The 15,347-nt window shown below is 40.5% G+C and overlaps 1 protein-coding gene and 1 non-coding gene across 2 annotated transcripts in view; both read left to right on the top strand.

Annotated features, from left to right (window-relative positions):
• LOC112119385 (palmdelphin) overlaps window positions 1-15,347 on the top strand; it is a 70,986-nt gene that overhangs the window by 12,488 nt on the left and 43,151 nt on the right. The gene's annotated exons all lie outside the window — the stretch shown is intronic.
• On the top strand, window positions 1,885-1,957 carry TRNAI-AAU. The gene has a single exon. It is a non-coding gene; the product is annotated as a tRNA-Ile (tRNA).

Raw genomic sequence — 15,347 nt, 5'->3', positions numbered from 1 at the left:
ATAGGTTTCATCTCCATCATGAAAATGAATAATGGGAATGGTAGGAATAACTGCTGGCAGTTGTCATTGTGAGCAGTCACCATTTCAGGATCTCAGAAGACGGGTATCACCTATTACTACTATAATTTTCAGCTCAAACAGTGCGTCTCTGTTAGCGGTAGGCTTTGTATCAGCTGGGGATTGTGCCCTTGTGTATTTTTCAAGCCTTGCTGCAGCCCATGTCATGCTCCATCCTTACATGGCATGACAACAATCCAGCTTTCTTCATGGGCAGCACTGGAGCTTACCATGATGTGCCGTATGATATACATAGAATCTACCCATCTGCCACAGAGGGCAAGTCTGCAAGACTCGGCAGGTTCAGCTCTGCAGTACTGCCAGCCTCTGTGATTTTTGTTTGGAAGTGCTGCCTCTGACTCCTGCTGAATTGGCAGTGCTAACTGTGCTGTCAGTCATCCCTTTCATTCGATCCCTTCTGCTACAAACAATGGTTTGTCACTCTGTCACTCCTCTGCTATTATTCCACCCGATGCCACAGTGGCTCCTGCTTATTGCTTGCCCTGTAACTCAATTTATTTGTCAGAATGGGGAGATCAGCGGAGCAAGCTGGCCTGCCTTATTCTCAGGGTGTGAGCAGGAACTACTGATTAGAGAGCTTTCTACTTCTGACATGCCACATCTGTTTTTGCTCAGCACAGTGACCAGACTGCAGAATGTGAGCATTGCTTCACAAGCAGGCTGCTTCCTCCTATACCCATCGATTCTTTCCAAACAGCCCGTGTGACCTCTGGTTCTCATGATTCAAGGAGGATGTTGATAATTGGAGAGGGTTCAGAGAAGAGCCATGAGAATGATTAAAGGGTTAGAAAACATCCCTTATAGTGATAGACTCAAGGACCTCAATCTATTTAGCTTAACAAAGAAAAAATTAAGGGGTGACTTGATTCCCCGCTATAAGTACCTACATGAGGAACAAATATTTAATAATTGGCTCTTCAGTCTAGCATATAAAGGTAGAACATGATCCAGTGGCTGGAAGTTGAATCTAGACAAATTCAGACTGGAAATAAGGAGTAATTTTTTAACAGTGAGAATAATTAAATTTTGGAACAATTTACCAAGGATTATGGTGGATTCGCCATCAGTGGTAACTTTTTAACCAAAACGGAATGTTTTTCTAAAAGATACACTGGAAGTTCTATGGCCTGTGTAATACAGGTGGTCAGACTAGATGATCACAATGGTCCCTTTTTGTTTTGGAATGTATGAATGATCACATCTCGAGAGCCCCACTTCTTGGAGTGATAAAAACTCTAAGATCTGTTCCATACACAGCCATGCCCTGTCCAAATGTAGTGTATTATTTGAACATTTCAGGAAGTATTTATTGCTTCGAGTCAGGGAGCCAGAGTTAAAAGCAAACCAGTGGCTAAAGAAGTGATACTGAAAGTCAGAGGAAGGCAACCAACAAATAGGAAGCAGACTGGTTGCTTTTTTGGTTTCATTTTATCCTTTGTTATTTTTCTGGCTCTGCACTATCAATTCTGAGCTAATTTCCCACCCTCTACCCCCAAGCAGCAGCCATCTGTCAATACCACCAGTCCTGCCATGTCTCCCATAACGATATACTTGCCCTTTGATGGACTCACATGCCAATTCCCTACAGTCACCAACCCATCTGCCTCCTTTTGAAATAGCTAGAGGCTAGTCTTACATTGTGTTTGTCCAGGATCTTGACTGAGAGTCTCTCCCGCTGTTGCCCCCATTTCATTTGATAAGCTCTACCGCACCCTGTCAGGCCAGGTCTGCAGTGGGGAAATGTGTTTAATATATTTTCTAACATGACATTAAACAACTTAGTAGCCAATGTAGGCAGGGTTTAAAAGTTCTGTAGTGTAGTGGTTATCACATTTGCCTAATATGCAAAAGGTCCCAGGTTCAAAACCAGCCAGAAAAATTGCTGCTTTCTCTCCTTTGGGGGAGGGGGAGCTCAGTGGTTTGAGCATTGGCCTGCTAAACCCACAGTTGTGAGTTCAATCCTTGAGGGGGCCACTTAGGGATCTGGGGCAAAATCAGTATTTGGTCCTGCTAGGTGAAGGCAGGGGGCTGGACTTGATGACCTTTCAAGGTCCCTTCCAGTTCTAGGAGTATGTTGTATGGCTGCCATTAAACTTAGGAGGCAGCCCAGGGTTAATCAGCTAACATGTTTTTAAATATGACAATCCTTGATCACACTAAGCCCAAACCTATGGTGTGTTAGTTAAAGTACATTAATACATGTTCTAACACACTGCACTTTCCCCAGTGTAGATAAGGCATCCTCTATTGCTGGCAAGGCAAATTCTGTTAGGCAGGGAGAAGCAGATTGGATCACAAACCCAATGGCTGGGAGGCATTGGGGCAAGGCCTCCATGAAGGTCCATTTATCTTCTAAGTTCCTCAGGGCAGGGACTATTGCCTGTGTTTGTAGGACCCTAGCACAATGAGACCCCAATCCTCATCAGGGCCTGTAGGTGTATAAAGAACCTGTGATTTCTCTGCATACCACAGCTGCCTGGAGGAAATGAGAGGTTATTTATGGTAGATGTGTAAGAGAAATATCTGATTTTTCTGGGACTTAAGTAGAAAGATACACATTTTCCCAGTGTGCACAGAAAGCAGGTGACTAGTACTGAGTAACATGTTGCTATCGCGTCTCCTAGATACTGTGGTGACTTGTGCTCTATAAATACCTTAGATATAATCTGTCTTTGTGCAGTGCCAGTTACTGAGCCAGACGCAATTATATGTCTGAGAGTCTCTATGCATTGGCATGTCAAATGCTCTTCAGAATCCAACACAGTTACCCAAGTCTTTGAAAATAAAGCAACCTGCGGTTGCTACACATGTGCAGTTATTACACATGGAGGCAAATTTTCAGAAGTTTGACACCCACACTCCAAGCAGATTTTCCAAAGCATTCACATCTCACTTAGGTGCTGGATTTTCAAAAGGAGCTCAGTACGTTGGGGGTTGAACTATTTAGAAAAGTCAGGCCGTAAGTGACAGAATGGGAACTGAACTTTTGAAAAAATCTTCCCCCGGTTGTGAATACTGAGCACTTGAAAAATCTGGCCCCTCATGCCCTCACAATGACTTTTGAAAAAGGTAGTTGTGTGTGCTATAACAGCTTACAAAGTCAAAAAGATTTTGCTGTGCAGTGCAGAGATCTTGCAGTAGGCAGTCACTTAATTCCAAAGGTTGTAGTTCTGCTGAATGAGTGTATCCGCATCATTCTTTTCTCCCTGTTACCATCCATCATCATCTCATCAAGCTGACCCTTGCAGAGACAAACAGACTGAAGGAGACAACAGAGTTGCCTTAAGCCCTGCTAGTTATATTTCCCCCCACATATCAAAATGGTGGCTTTTGCACAAGCTCAGGATTTCTCCTGCAGCTAAGGCAGCCCATATCTGAACCTCCGTCCTCTCAGGGTGAAACACATCCCTCCTTGCCAATTCCAACTTCCGACATCTGTGAATTCCTAACATCAGTCTGGGGGCTGATTTAGGAGAGCACGAAGATGTGATTTGAACTGTGGCCCTTCAGGCAGACAGTCAGCCTATTGTACTTGAGCAGCCTCAGAGTGCAGAGAATTGAGGAGCCAGCCAAGCCGCACTGCCTCAGAAATTTTTCAGACGCTAAATCACATGACAGGCTCTTCCTTTGGCAGAGTGACAGGTGCAGGTTGCACTTATTAAATGAAGCTACTACTAAAAAAGGATGGTGAGATCATGAAAGGATTAGCATATGCGCGTCTGTTCAAGGGCAAATCACATTTGCTGATGACAGCTCTGGTTTATGTGGCTGCGGCTGGGAATGAGCCATCCCCTCAGTCAAGGATTCTTCCCAAGGAATTCATTAAAAATCATAAGTTATGGATTCCAACAGAGCAGAGTGGTATACTGCATTGGGAATAGAGTAATACCAGGAAGGGAAGAAGTGTTCTGGAGTCAGAATGTTATTTAAAAAGCTAGAGAATATGTTAAGGCTTAGATTTATCACTGCCAATCACAAGGTAGGGTTTTATCCTGAAAGGTACTACATACTATTGGCTTGATACAGTAAAATACTTGGGTGTGTGCTTAACTTTAAGCATGTGCTTCAGTCCCATTGGCTTCAGTGGGAGTTAAAGCACCTCTTTAAGTACTCCTTTGGATTGGGGTGAGAAACAGTAGCAGAATGATTGAAGTCACAATAATTTCTGAGATCAGCTACTTCAGTGGAATAATTTTAGCAACAATCAATAATTAGCTCTTTACTGTCAGTTGTTACTGGTATTCTGCATGAACACTATTAAGGAAGAATTGCTGCAATCAGCCTTCTTGAAAGTACATTTGTTTTTCCAACTGACAAACTGTAGTTTCAGTTGGATTCAGTGTTCTTTTCTAGCCTAAATTGCCATGCAGTGAACCGTTAAATAGCTGTTATATTCCTCCCCAAGGGTGGAATGCATTATTCTGATGAATGAAGTGATTTCTATATACCCTATAGAAAGCATTTTGGAATCTCAGGATGAAAAGCCCAATAAAAGAAAAAGAGGATTCAGTGGATCTATCATACATATAGGGTCCTCCTTAATATAATATGAGAGCCTCTCACAATCTTGTATGTATTTGTCCTCAACACCTTTGTGAGGTAGAGAAGTATTAGCCTGCCCATTTTACAGATGGGGAAACTGAGCCCCCAGAGTGAATAAGTGACTTAACCAGGCTCACACTTGAAGTCTGTGGTGGAGCAGCTCTGATTCTCTACTCAGTTTTTCCACTGGTGCAGCTCCATTGATTTCCATAAACTTATTCCCAATTTACATTCACAGTAATAGAGTGAGAGGAGAATCAGGACCTATACTTTTGATTTAATACTAAGAAGGACAAAACTTCTTTTCCCAAATTCAGAGCCCACTTGAAAGCCCTTGGCTCTAGATTTAAAAGAGAACTCAAGATGTACAAGGTTCCAAGCATTAGACTGTAAGCCGTTTGGAGCAGTAACCATCTTCCTATTAAATGTTTGTGCACTGACATGTACAAAGGGAGCCTGACTGAGATCTTAACTGCTACCAAAATAAATGCAATTAGCCATCAATACCATTTGCCTCTGTCATATAGCAAGTTTTAGCCTGTATATTTTTAATTTATTTTCCTGATTATGCTAGAAGTCAGGCAAAAATTACTTTTAAACATAATTTTCAATATTTACATAGTACAGGCCATGTTATTAGAAATATATTAGGGAGAAGGTTAAAACTAAATTTGCTCCTGGGATATAATGGTTTCAATTATGAAGAAAAATATTTCATGAACTGAGAAATTTCAGAATTTTTTTTTTTAAACGTGCCAATGGTGTCACAAAACCCAAGATATCATCCAACTTGCCAGTCCCTAGTAATTATGAATAATTAAGACTGAATGCTTTCATTTATCTACAATTCATAATCCTCAACTAATACTAATCTCCTGTAGCGGAGTAGCTGAAGAGATAATTGTATTCAGTGGGTATATTGTTCTGATATGGCTAGCCTTAATTAAACTTAGTTTTAAAATAAGTCATTTTTTTATTCAGTATTGCTCATGTCTGTCAGTCACTAGACTGATGTTTCTTCAGAGGAAGGCAAAGAAAATGCCTTATTAGAACCAAAAATTGATATTTGAGAACTCTCTGGGAAAATTAGGAGTTGCCACAACTTCTTAAAAATTGCACTAGAGAAACTAAGAACAGAGAGCCTTAGAGATGGCTGAAGATGACAAAATGTCATTCAAGTGTCATGGCTTCATGAGAATATACATATGTAAGTGAGTATTCTGCATTTGTGTCATATTCACATTTTCAGCTCCCCAGCTTTAAGTTCAGAATAGCAGTAGCTCTGAAAATCATGTTGTGTACTGAGACACCAGAATGAGGTGTCTCTTCATGCAGAAATATAGTCCATCATCCAAAAGGCTAAGGTTGTCAGTCAGGAATAGGAGAAAGGCAACATCAATTATTTTTCCCTCCACAAAATCAAGTTTTCATGCAATTTCACCATAATTGTAAATATATCTTTAAGCTGCTCTACTGAGGGAAGGAATGGAAAAAGATGTGTGCTGGGAACTAGATGAGAGGAACTAATAGCAAAGATCATCTGAGATAAGGTAGAAGAGATGGAAATATAGGCACTAGGGGAAAGAGTAATGGAAGCCGAGAAAGATAGTGAGAAATGGAGCTCTAGAAAGAGAAGACAATAGGGACTGAGACCCTGCAAATAAAGAGGAATCTGGCTCTCGAAGTAAAGGAAGTCTAAGTCTGACACTAGAAAATATATACTTTAATATGTTAATTTCTTTATTCAACTACTAGATATCTTTGTATGCCTTAGTGTGTCACACTGTGTGTGGTCCCTAGTAAACATTGGAGACAAAGTTGGCACTCAAGTTCTGTAGAAGCCTGTTTTGTCTGTGGTTTCCTATAATCAGGGTCCTCTGCATTCTGCAGGATTTACCACAGAATTCACCCCCATAACAAAGAATTGTGCTCCAGAATCTGACCTTAAAATTTAAAAAATACGTTATATAACATAAGAACATAAGAATGGCCGTACTGGGTCAGACCAAAGGTCCATCTAGCCCAGTATCCTGTCTACCGACAGTGGCCAATGCCAGGTGCCCCAGAGGGAGTGAACCCAACAGGCAATGATCAAGTGATCTCTCTCCTGCCATCCATCTCCACCCTCTGACAAACAGAGGCTAGGGACACCCTTCCTTACCCATCCTGGCTAATATCCATTAACGGACTTAACCTCCATGAATTTATCCAGTTCTCTTTTAAACGCTGTTATAATCCTAGCCTTCACAACCTCCTCAGGCAAGGAGTTCCACAAGTTGACTGTGCGCTGTGTGAAGAAGAACTTCCTTTTATTTGTTTTAAACCTGCTGCCCATTAATTTCATTTGGTGGCCCCTAGTTCTTGTATTATGGGAACAAGTAAATAACTTTTCCTTATTTACTTTCTCTACATCACTCATGATTTTATATACCTCTATCATATCCCCCCTTAGTCTCCTCTTTTCCAAGATGAAAAGTCCTAGCCTCTTTAATCTCGCCTCATATGGGACCCATTCCAAACCCCTAATCATTTTAGTTGCCCTTCTCTGAACCTTTTCTAATGCCAGTATATCTTTTTTGAGATGAGGAGACTACATCTGTATGCAGTATTCAAGATGTGGGCGTACCATGGATTTATACAAGGGCAATAAGATACTCTCCATCTTATTTTCTATCCCCTTTTTAATTATTTCTAACATCCTGTTTGCTTTTTTGACCGCCGCTGCACACTGCGTGGACATCTTCAGAGAACTATCCACGATGACTCCAAGATCTTTTTCCTGATTCGTTGTAGCTAAATTAGCCCCCATCATATTGTATGTATAGTTGGGGTTATTTCTTCTAATGTGCATTACTTTACATTTATCCACATTAAATTTCATTTGCCATTTTGTTGCTCAATCACTTAGTTTTGTGAGATCTTTTTGAAGTTCTTCACAGTCTGCTTTGGTCTTAACTATCTTGAGCAGTTTAGTATCATCTGCAAACTTTGCCACCTCATTTTTACCCCTTTCTCCAGATTATTTATGAATAAGTTGAATAAGATTGGTCCTAGAACTGACCTTTGGGGGACACCACTTGTTACCCCTCTCCTTTCTGAGAATTTACCATTTATTCCTGCCCTTTGTTCCCTGTCTTTTAACCAGTTCTCAATCCATGAAAGGACCTTCCCTCTTATCCCATGACAACTTAATTTACATAAGAGCCTTTGGTGAGGGACCTTGTCAAAGGCTTTCTGGAAATCTAAGTACACTATGTCCACTGGATCCCCCTTGTCCACATGTTTGTTGACCCCTTCAAAGAACTCTAATAGATTAGTAAAACAGAATTTCCCTTTACAGAAACCATGTTGACTTTTGCCCAACAAGTAATGTTCTTCTATGTGTCTGACAATTTTATTCTTTACTATTGTTTCAACTAATTTGCCCGGTACTGACGTTAGACTTACCAGTCTGTAATTGCTGGGATCACCTCTAGAGCCTTTTTAAAATATTGGCGTTACATTAGCTATCTTCCAGTCATTGGGTACAGAAGCCGATTTAAAGGACAGGTTACAAACCATAGTTTCTTGCCTTTATAGTTTCAGAGAAAACCTCAAACACTATCATATTCAGTTTCATCAGCAGAGAGCCTGAAACAATAGCTTTGCCAAATGTCATCTGCCCCATTGATCTGAGAGCACTGTGGATTTAATAATTCCGCATCTCTCTAATTTGGCATTCCCCATCCCCACCCCACACACAACAACATCCAAAGCAATTCAGAGTTTTTGCCACAAATTCATCATTTTGCTTCAGCCAACCACGCACCCATCCAACCAATAAACTAATAAATGGCCCCTGTGCAAGACAGTAATATCAGAGCCCTTGACACTCCAAGGAATGGTTAAGAGGGTGAGATTTGGGGGGAAGAGAGAGTGACTATTAGTCCCACCAAAAGAGAGAGAACCAAGGCCAAGACTTTAGGTTTGGTTTTAATACTACAGAAGTCCAGCAGGCGAGTAACATAGTCAGCTGGAAAGCCATATGGCAATCTGTGTAGTTGCAGCGCATAGAAAGAGAGTCTCCCACTGGTATCCTTAGCCACATTTCATTCTGCTGCTGGACTTTGAATTCTAACCATGATCACCCAGAGTGCTGGAGGAAGATTAATTTCAGTTTTCACTGAACTCTTCTAAAGCATTGTCAGTTTGCAAGAGGAAGTTGTGATATACAAGCAGTGAAAAAAGGCCTTTCCCATAGTTATGAAGATAAGTTGTATGTCATCAATATACTTGTTTACTCTTGCAACATAATGCAACAAAGAAAAACTTTTAGAGATGCTAGTAATTTTCCACCACTGACTTATTAATTCTAAAGCATATGCCGCTTTAGTTGAGAAATCTAACATCAGAGAAGCCTTTGCCAATTGTGTTAAATGTTTTTGGGGTTGTTTGCTTTTAATCAATTTCTATTTAGAAAAAACAAAACAAAACACATACCACTGCCAAATAGATTTCATAGTACAAAAGTCCTCTTATAATTTGAGATACATAATAGTTTTCCTACTGCATAGTGACATGAAGCATTTTGGATGTTGAACAGCTACTTTAGCTCCAACCAAAGTATTTAATTTTGGGAACTATAATAATCATGAGACAGCTACTGTCTTTTACATTATTCCTTCTATGTCAAGAAACTTTTTTTTTTTTTTGAGGACTCACTTTCCTAGATCTGCAACAGGCATATTCCCAGCAGTTTTTCATTTCTGAACTGCACAGGGAGCAATCATAAAAACTCTGTCCCTATATCGTCATAACTGGCAAAAGGAAGACGAGAAACAATCTCTTCAGTTAAGAATCTTCCTAGTGTTCTAGGAACCCAAAGGAGACCAAAAAGTTTGTGGTTTATCTGTCCTTACACTGTACATTGTCAACATAGGAAATGTGAAACAGAACCTACCACTTCCACTACATTCGAGCAATGTGTGAAAAGTTGTCTTCACTTTTGAAAGCTGACATGTGTGCACGCGCACAGACACACACGGGCACACCCCTTGTTAGACAAATCTAATGGTTTTATAATTAAGCAGATTGGAGACAGATGCCATCAAAGATTTTCTCTGTAAACTTCTGTGGCTGGAGAGAGATTAAACTAGGCTGATTACTAATTTAGCCTACAGATAAAAGGTAAGGCATGACACACAGCTCCCATTCTGTTTACAATGCCATCCCACATCCACTAATTCAAAGGAAGAATTGGCACCTGGATTAACAGTCCTTATAAACCTTTTTCCTTTATGCAGGAAGATCCAATTATTCAGGATGATTGAATGCCAACATAATTGAATAATCAAAGCTTTACAAACCTGAGAATTAAAACAATTCTTATTCCACTTTCATATCTGAAGCTCTCGCTAACTAGGGACCAAGTGCGTGAGTTGCAAAGAATTAGTCGTCTCACAATAGGAATTTCATTATAAACCAGACCAAAGTTTATTGGCTAGTCATTCAAAACGTGAATCAGGTAAATTAAAGGCAAAGGTAAATTTCAGATAAAACTGATAAATTAATCTAGACATGATATTATCGGATCCAATGGGGGTGATGTGAGGAGAAAGCAAATAAAAAACAAGGGTTAGAACTACAAACGCAACTCAGATGTCTCTAACTTCTGCACCAAATGGTTTTCATAACTGCATTATACACAAATTTTACCTGCAACAATTAAACAATCAACTAAATTACTACTTAAAACAGCAAGTTAAGCAGAGAAATTTTGAGTCAAGAAGAGGGCCTTAAAAAAAAAACTTTATGAAGTCAAAGCATTTTCTTGAATCACATTACTGAATTGTGATTCCTCTTTTAAGGCTCCATGTAACACAAACCAAATCCTAATAGCCTTGCTTATGTGAGTAATCTATTGAGGTCTATCCCTCATTCATTGCTCATAGCATTTTCAAAGCTGGCATTTGATTGCACCCACACTGACAAAAAGCCCCGTGGCTGGAACTCGCCAAGAAGATGGCTTGGAAGCATGGTCTGGTGGACAGATGCCCATGGAGGATTTTTCAGAAGGGCCCAGGACAGCTCCAAGGCTGTTCTAATTGCTTAAAAATTAATTGCAGTCTAGATACAATTAAGCCAGGAGGCACAGGCTACAGTGTCCAAACAGCAGCCCAACACACACACACACACACCTTGAAAGACACAGAAAGGGGCAGACAGGAGTTGCTGAGGTTTTATAGGATTAGTATGGGGAAGGAGGAAGGGCTAGGAGAGGTGAGGGAGAGGAGATAGAAGAGACTGGGACTCAGAGAAGAGATGCTGTGGGTTAGGGGAACAGTATCAGGAAGAGTCTCTAGTGCAGCACGTGATCATGCTGGGGCTGATACATCATGAGACAATTTAGATAGGAGCCAGTAGGCCAGAGGTAGTCAATAGGCATACCACAGGCCAAATCCGGACCACCAGATGCTTTTGAACAGACCCGCCCCCCCCCAAAAAAAATTATTTACTTATTATTATCAGTATTGTTATTATTTTCTCTGGAGTCTGGACCTTAACTATACCTTGACCAAAAAATTTGGACCTTGACAAAAAATAATTGACTATATCTCTGAAGGGGAAGCAAGGCTCAGAAAAGGAGGTGCATTTACCATCCTAATAGGATCTATGAGCCTTGAAGGACTTTCATCATCCTAAGGCACAGGTCACACAGGGATATAGGTTATTCTACCCTGTCTATTCAGGTTCTCATACCACACTCAATTTAGTGGTATTTGTGTGCCTAGACTCACTGCTGAAGTCATCCAGCATCTCTGTATGAGCTGAAGGGGGAGCCATGGGGGCAGCCATGCCTTCTCTGTAATAGTCAGGGTCACCATAGCATCCAGTAATTCTTGCCACTTGCCCTTTCAAAGGACCCTCTCTGTACTTAGGAGATGGCTTAAAGGCTACAATCCACAGGGGTTTAAGCTTCCCTATGGATAGATAGATCCAACACCAAATTATATAGTTATTCTTTGCCATGGATCTCTTCCCATCTGTACTGAGCACAGCACACACATGTTCTGAAGGGACCAAGGGGAGACAATACAGCCAATACATAGACCACACACCTATTCCATGGATAGATGGACAGTTATGGTAGCTGTCTACCCAAGACCATGTCACAAGTTTTATACCCTGCCATAGACCCACACAGCATTTATCCAGGACATAGCCTGAAGGCACAAACTCTACATACTGTCAGCACAGAAGGTTCATAAATATTTGCCCAGGAGCTCATCCTTGAGAAGGAGCATTTCTGTCATTCTGGTGTAAGTTTCTTAGTCTCCTTAGATAAGCTTCCTTTTGTCTGTCCCCATTCTCTCTGCTATCTCCCTCATGACCTGTCCCTGCATGTGGCAAATCTCCAAAGGTGCCTAAAATAGCATACGTTTACCCTGCTCACCACTGGTATCCAGGCCTCAGATGTGATGTGCTAATTTACAACTGGCAGGTTTCTATTCAACTCTGACTCTTCAGGTAATTGGCATGGGTGCAAGCACCAGGTGCTCAGGCAATTTGGGTGTAGCCAAACACCAGCTTTGAAAATTCCCTGGGTGCTCAACTCCCACTTTAGTCCCTAGATCGAGACCTACATTGTTATTTGTGCTTCTCCAAACTTTTTAAGAGGGTGAGCCACAGTGTGTAGAAACTGCTCCTTATCCGCTTCACATTCCACTTCCACTACATTCGAGCAATGTGTGAAAAGTTGTCTTCACTTTTGAAAGCTGACCAATTCTCCCTGTTTATTTGATGCTATTTCTGAAGCGCCATGAATTTAGAGGCTGGTGAGGCCATTTTACTGTCCCAGCAGGCTTCAGGTGCCCCATGAGAGAATTGCTGAGGTGACTTGAATGAGTGACCTTAGAGCAGCAGGGAAAGATAGTGCATTTAGAAATAGGGAGAACAGTGGAGCACAACATCATCTAGCGGTGAAGATGTGAAAATCCCAGTGCCTGGGTACCCAGCAGAACTGAATACATAAATGAAACAGGCTCCCAGAGCGGTTAGATTTACAGAAAGCACCATCTCATTCTACTTTGAAAATGCCTTGTCTGAGTTTACCAGAACTACTTGCTCACATCCTCTGCAGTGTGTCCAAAGGGGGCCATTTGAAAACTCCCCTGGGTGTCTCCTACATGAAACATAAAACTTCAAGCTTAGAAGCTAGTTAATTTTGCCAACTCATCTCTAGGCCTCCTGCTGTCTATTGCCACATGGGAATAAGAGTTATGTTGTGTTCTGTATGGGCTCTCTACACCTTTATTACAGGAAATCAGATTGTATCTCACTACCAGGTTAGGATGCAGTCCTCCAATAGAAAACTTTAGCTGTTAAATTGAAAAACGTCTTAGCCAGGGCTGTCCAATTATTCTCATTCCTGTCTCCTCAAAACTGTCTGAATTGCATTAAAAATTGACCCATGCCCTCACTGTGATCAAATATTTCTGAAGGGATACAAGCAGATTCCAAATTGATGTGATCAAAAATATCAGATATACAATTTGCTTAGAATGCTATTAATCTAAAATATAAAAATAAATCAAACAAACTATTAGCAAATGGGCATATTTCTGTAGTCTTTATTTGAGCAGAATTCTCATTTGAATCTGGGTCTTGGAATGTGTGGACTTTATGGAATTTAGTGACTTTGATGCTGTTAAGGAGTCAGACTGGATATCCCACATAGGGCTTTTGGGGGCCAATTCTGCCAATGGGCCCTGATCTAGCAAAGCATGTAAGCATGTGCCTAACTTAAAGCATCCAAGTACTCCTATTGAAGACAAATGGGACTATTTGCTTTTCAGGGTCTATATGAGGGCAGAATTTGCAGATAATGAAAAACCTTGTAGAGAAAGAGTCCTGTATCACATGCAGAGAATATCACACCTCACTCTTATACAATGTTTTTGTTCTGTAGATCTCAAAGCACTTTACAAAAGGAAGTAAATTTGATCATCCCTGTTTTACAGATGAAAAAATAAGAGAGACAGAAAGATGAAGTGACTTACCCATAGGCACCCAGGAAGCCAGTGTCAGACCCAGGAATAGAACCCAAGTTTTATATTTAAAGGGGACAGAATGAGAGCTTTAAGTGGTTTGGGGACTTAAGAGTCAATTTAATTTTACTTATTCAGGCTTGTGTATTGCAATTAATATCCAGGAAGGAGCCTGTAATCCTGGTCAGTCAATACTGTACTGAGATCTATAAGGAATTTTAAAATAAACTCTGAGAGATGAATTCAGGAGTCTGCCTGATGATTAACAGGAATTAGTTCTCAAGATCTGCACCAGCCATGAAATAATTCCATACAATTACATTTGTTAAAAATAATCAGCTTATAACAATAATGACCTTGATGTGGGGCATTTCCTGGGGATTAGTGGCCACATGAGGCTCCTTGGCTGTGTTTTAAGCCATCTAGTCCTTCCAGCTGGTCATTAAGTCCTAGGAAATGCCCTCCACCTCTTGCATCATTGTCTAAATTGATGGTGTTAAAAAGTCATACTTTAGCTTTCTTACTCCAGTTTAAATTTAGGGTTAGGGTTAGGACCTGCTGAGTCCTGTACTCAGATTTACCCTAGGAGTCAGCCTCTTTAAATCTACCTGCACTGCACACTTTTAAAAATAAAAATATATAAATAGAGAGTATGTCTACACTGCAGTTGCAGCTTCGCTGCATCGGGACCTGAGATAGCTAAGTTAAAGCTAGCTCGGGTTTGTCTACACAAGCTGCTCGGGTTTGTCTTTGCTTCTGTATAGTTCTCACTATTTTGTGATATTGGTCACAGTAAAAGCTGGTTAAATAAATACACAATTGTGTAATTTGTGAATAATTTTAGAGAATAAAAGTGAGAAGTTCAGTTTCCTGTTGGTTGTGGGATGATGACATTTGTTGTTCATGAATATTTAGATTATTTCAGGTATTCATGAATCTTTTGCAAATGTTAGCATGAATGATGTGCTATTCATTGTTCCTTTATTTAAAGAGATCCAGTCATCGAGCAGAAACAATCCTGTGTAATGTAGGTGACATGAACTGCATTACAAATATAGAACACTGAAGAGTTGAAGTGAATTCTTTGAGAATGACTGATGGGCTGCAAGTTGTTCTCAGCCTATTTGGTGGATACTTACCAATATTCAATACATTAGCCAAAAAAAGTCAGGATTGGTTTGCAGAGAATGTTACTTGCTACAAATAATTTGTTCTGCTCCACTGACATTAATGTTACACATTAGCTCCTGCCATTTATTTTTTCCTCTTTAGTACTATGAAAAGCTTAAGCAAAGTGACTCCTGTGTTAGCTGGTTTTCTGACCACCCACACTCAGCATAGTGCGGAACTGAGAGCATGGTAGGGATTGACAGATGTCTGAAGTCACCATTCTTTCAACCAGTTTTAAATTTCAAACAAACAGCTGGGTGCATAAAGGAAGTAAACAGTAGCTAGACAACTGTTACACAGCTGACCAAAGCTCCAAAAGTAAGTACAATATGTTTTGAAGCTAGGGGAAGGTTTAAGCAAAGTACTGTTGGGAAAGTCTCCATACATTGTAACACAAGTGCAGATAATCCAAAGACATTATTTCATATGTAGCTACATGTGTTACATATTTGCAGGCCATACAACTGCATGAATGTTTTCAGTAAGTTTAAGCATTCCACAATCAGTGTTACATCTAAAAGGACTGGGGCT

The sequence above is a fragment of the Terrapene carolina genome, unplaced genomic scaffold, assembly GCF_002925995.2.
Source record: "Terrapene carolina triunguis isolate 2854851 unplaced genomic scaffold, T_m_triunguis-2.0 Scaffold210, whole genome shotgun sequence".
NCBI lineage: Eukaryota > Metazoa > Chordata > Testudines > Emydidae > Terrapene > Terrapene triunguis.
The sequence above is the reverse complement of the archived record's forward strand: the minus strand, read 5'-3'. Positions and strand labels throughout refer to the sequence as shown.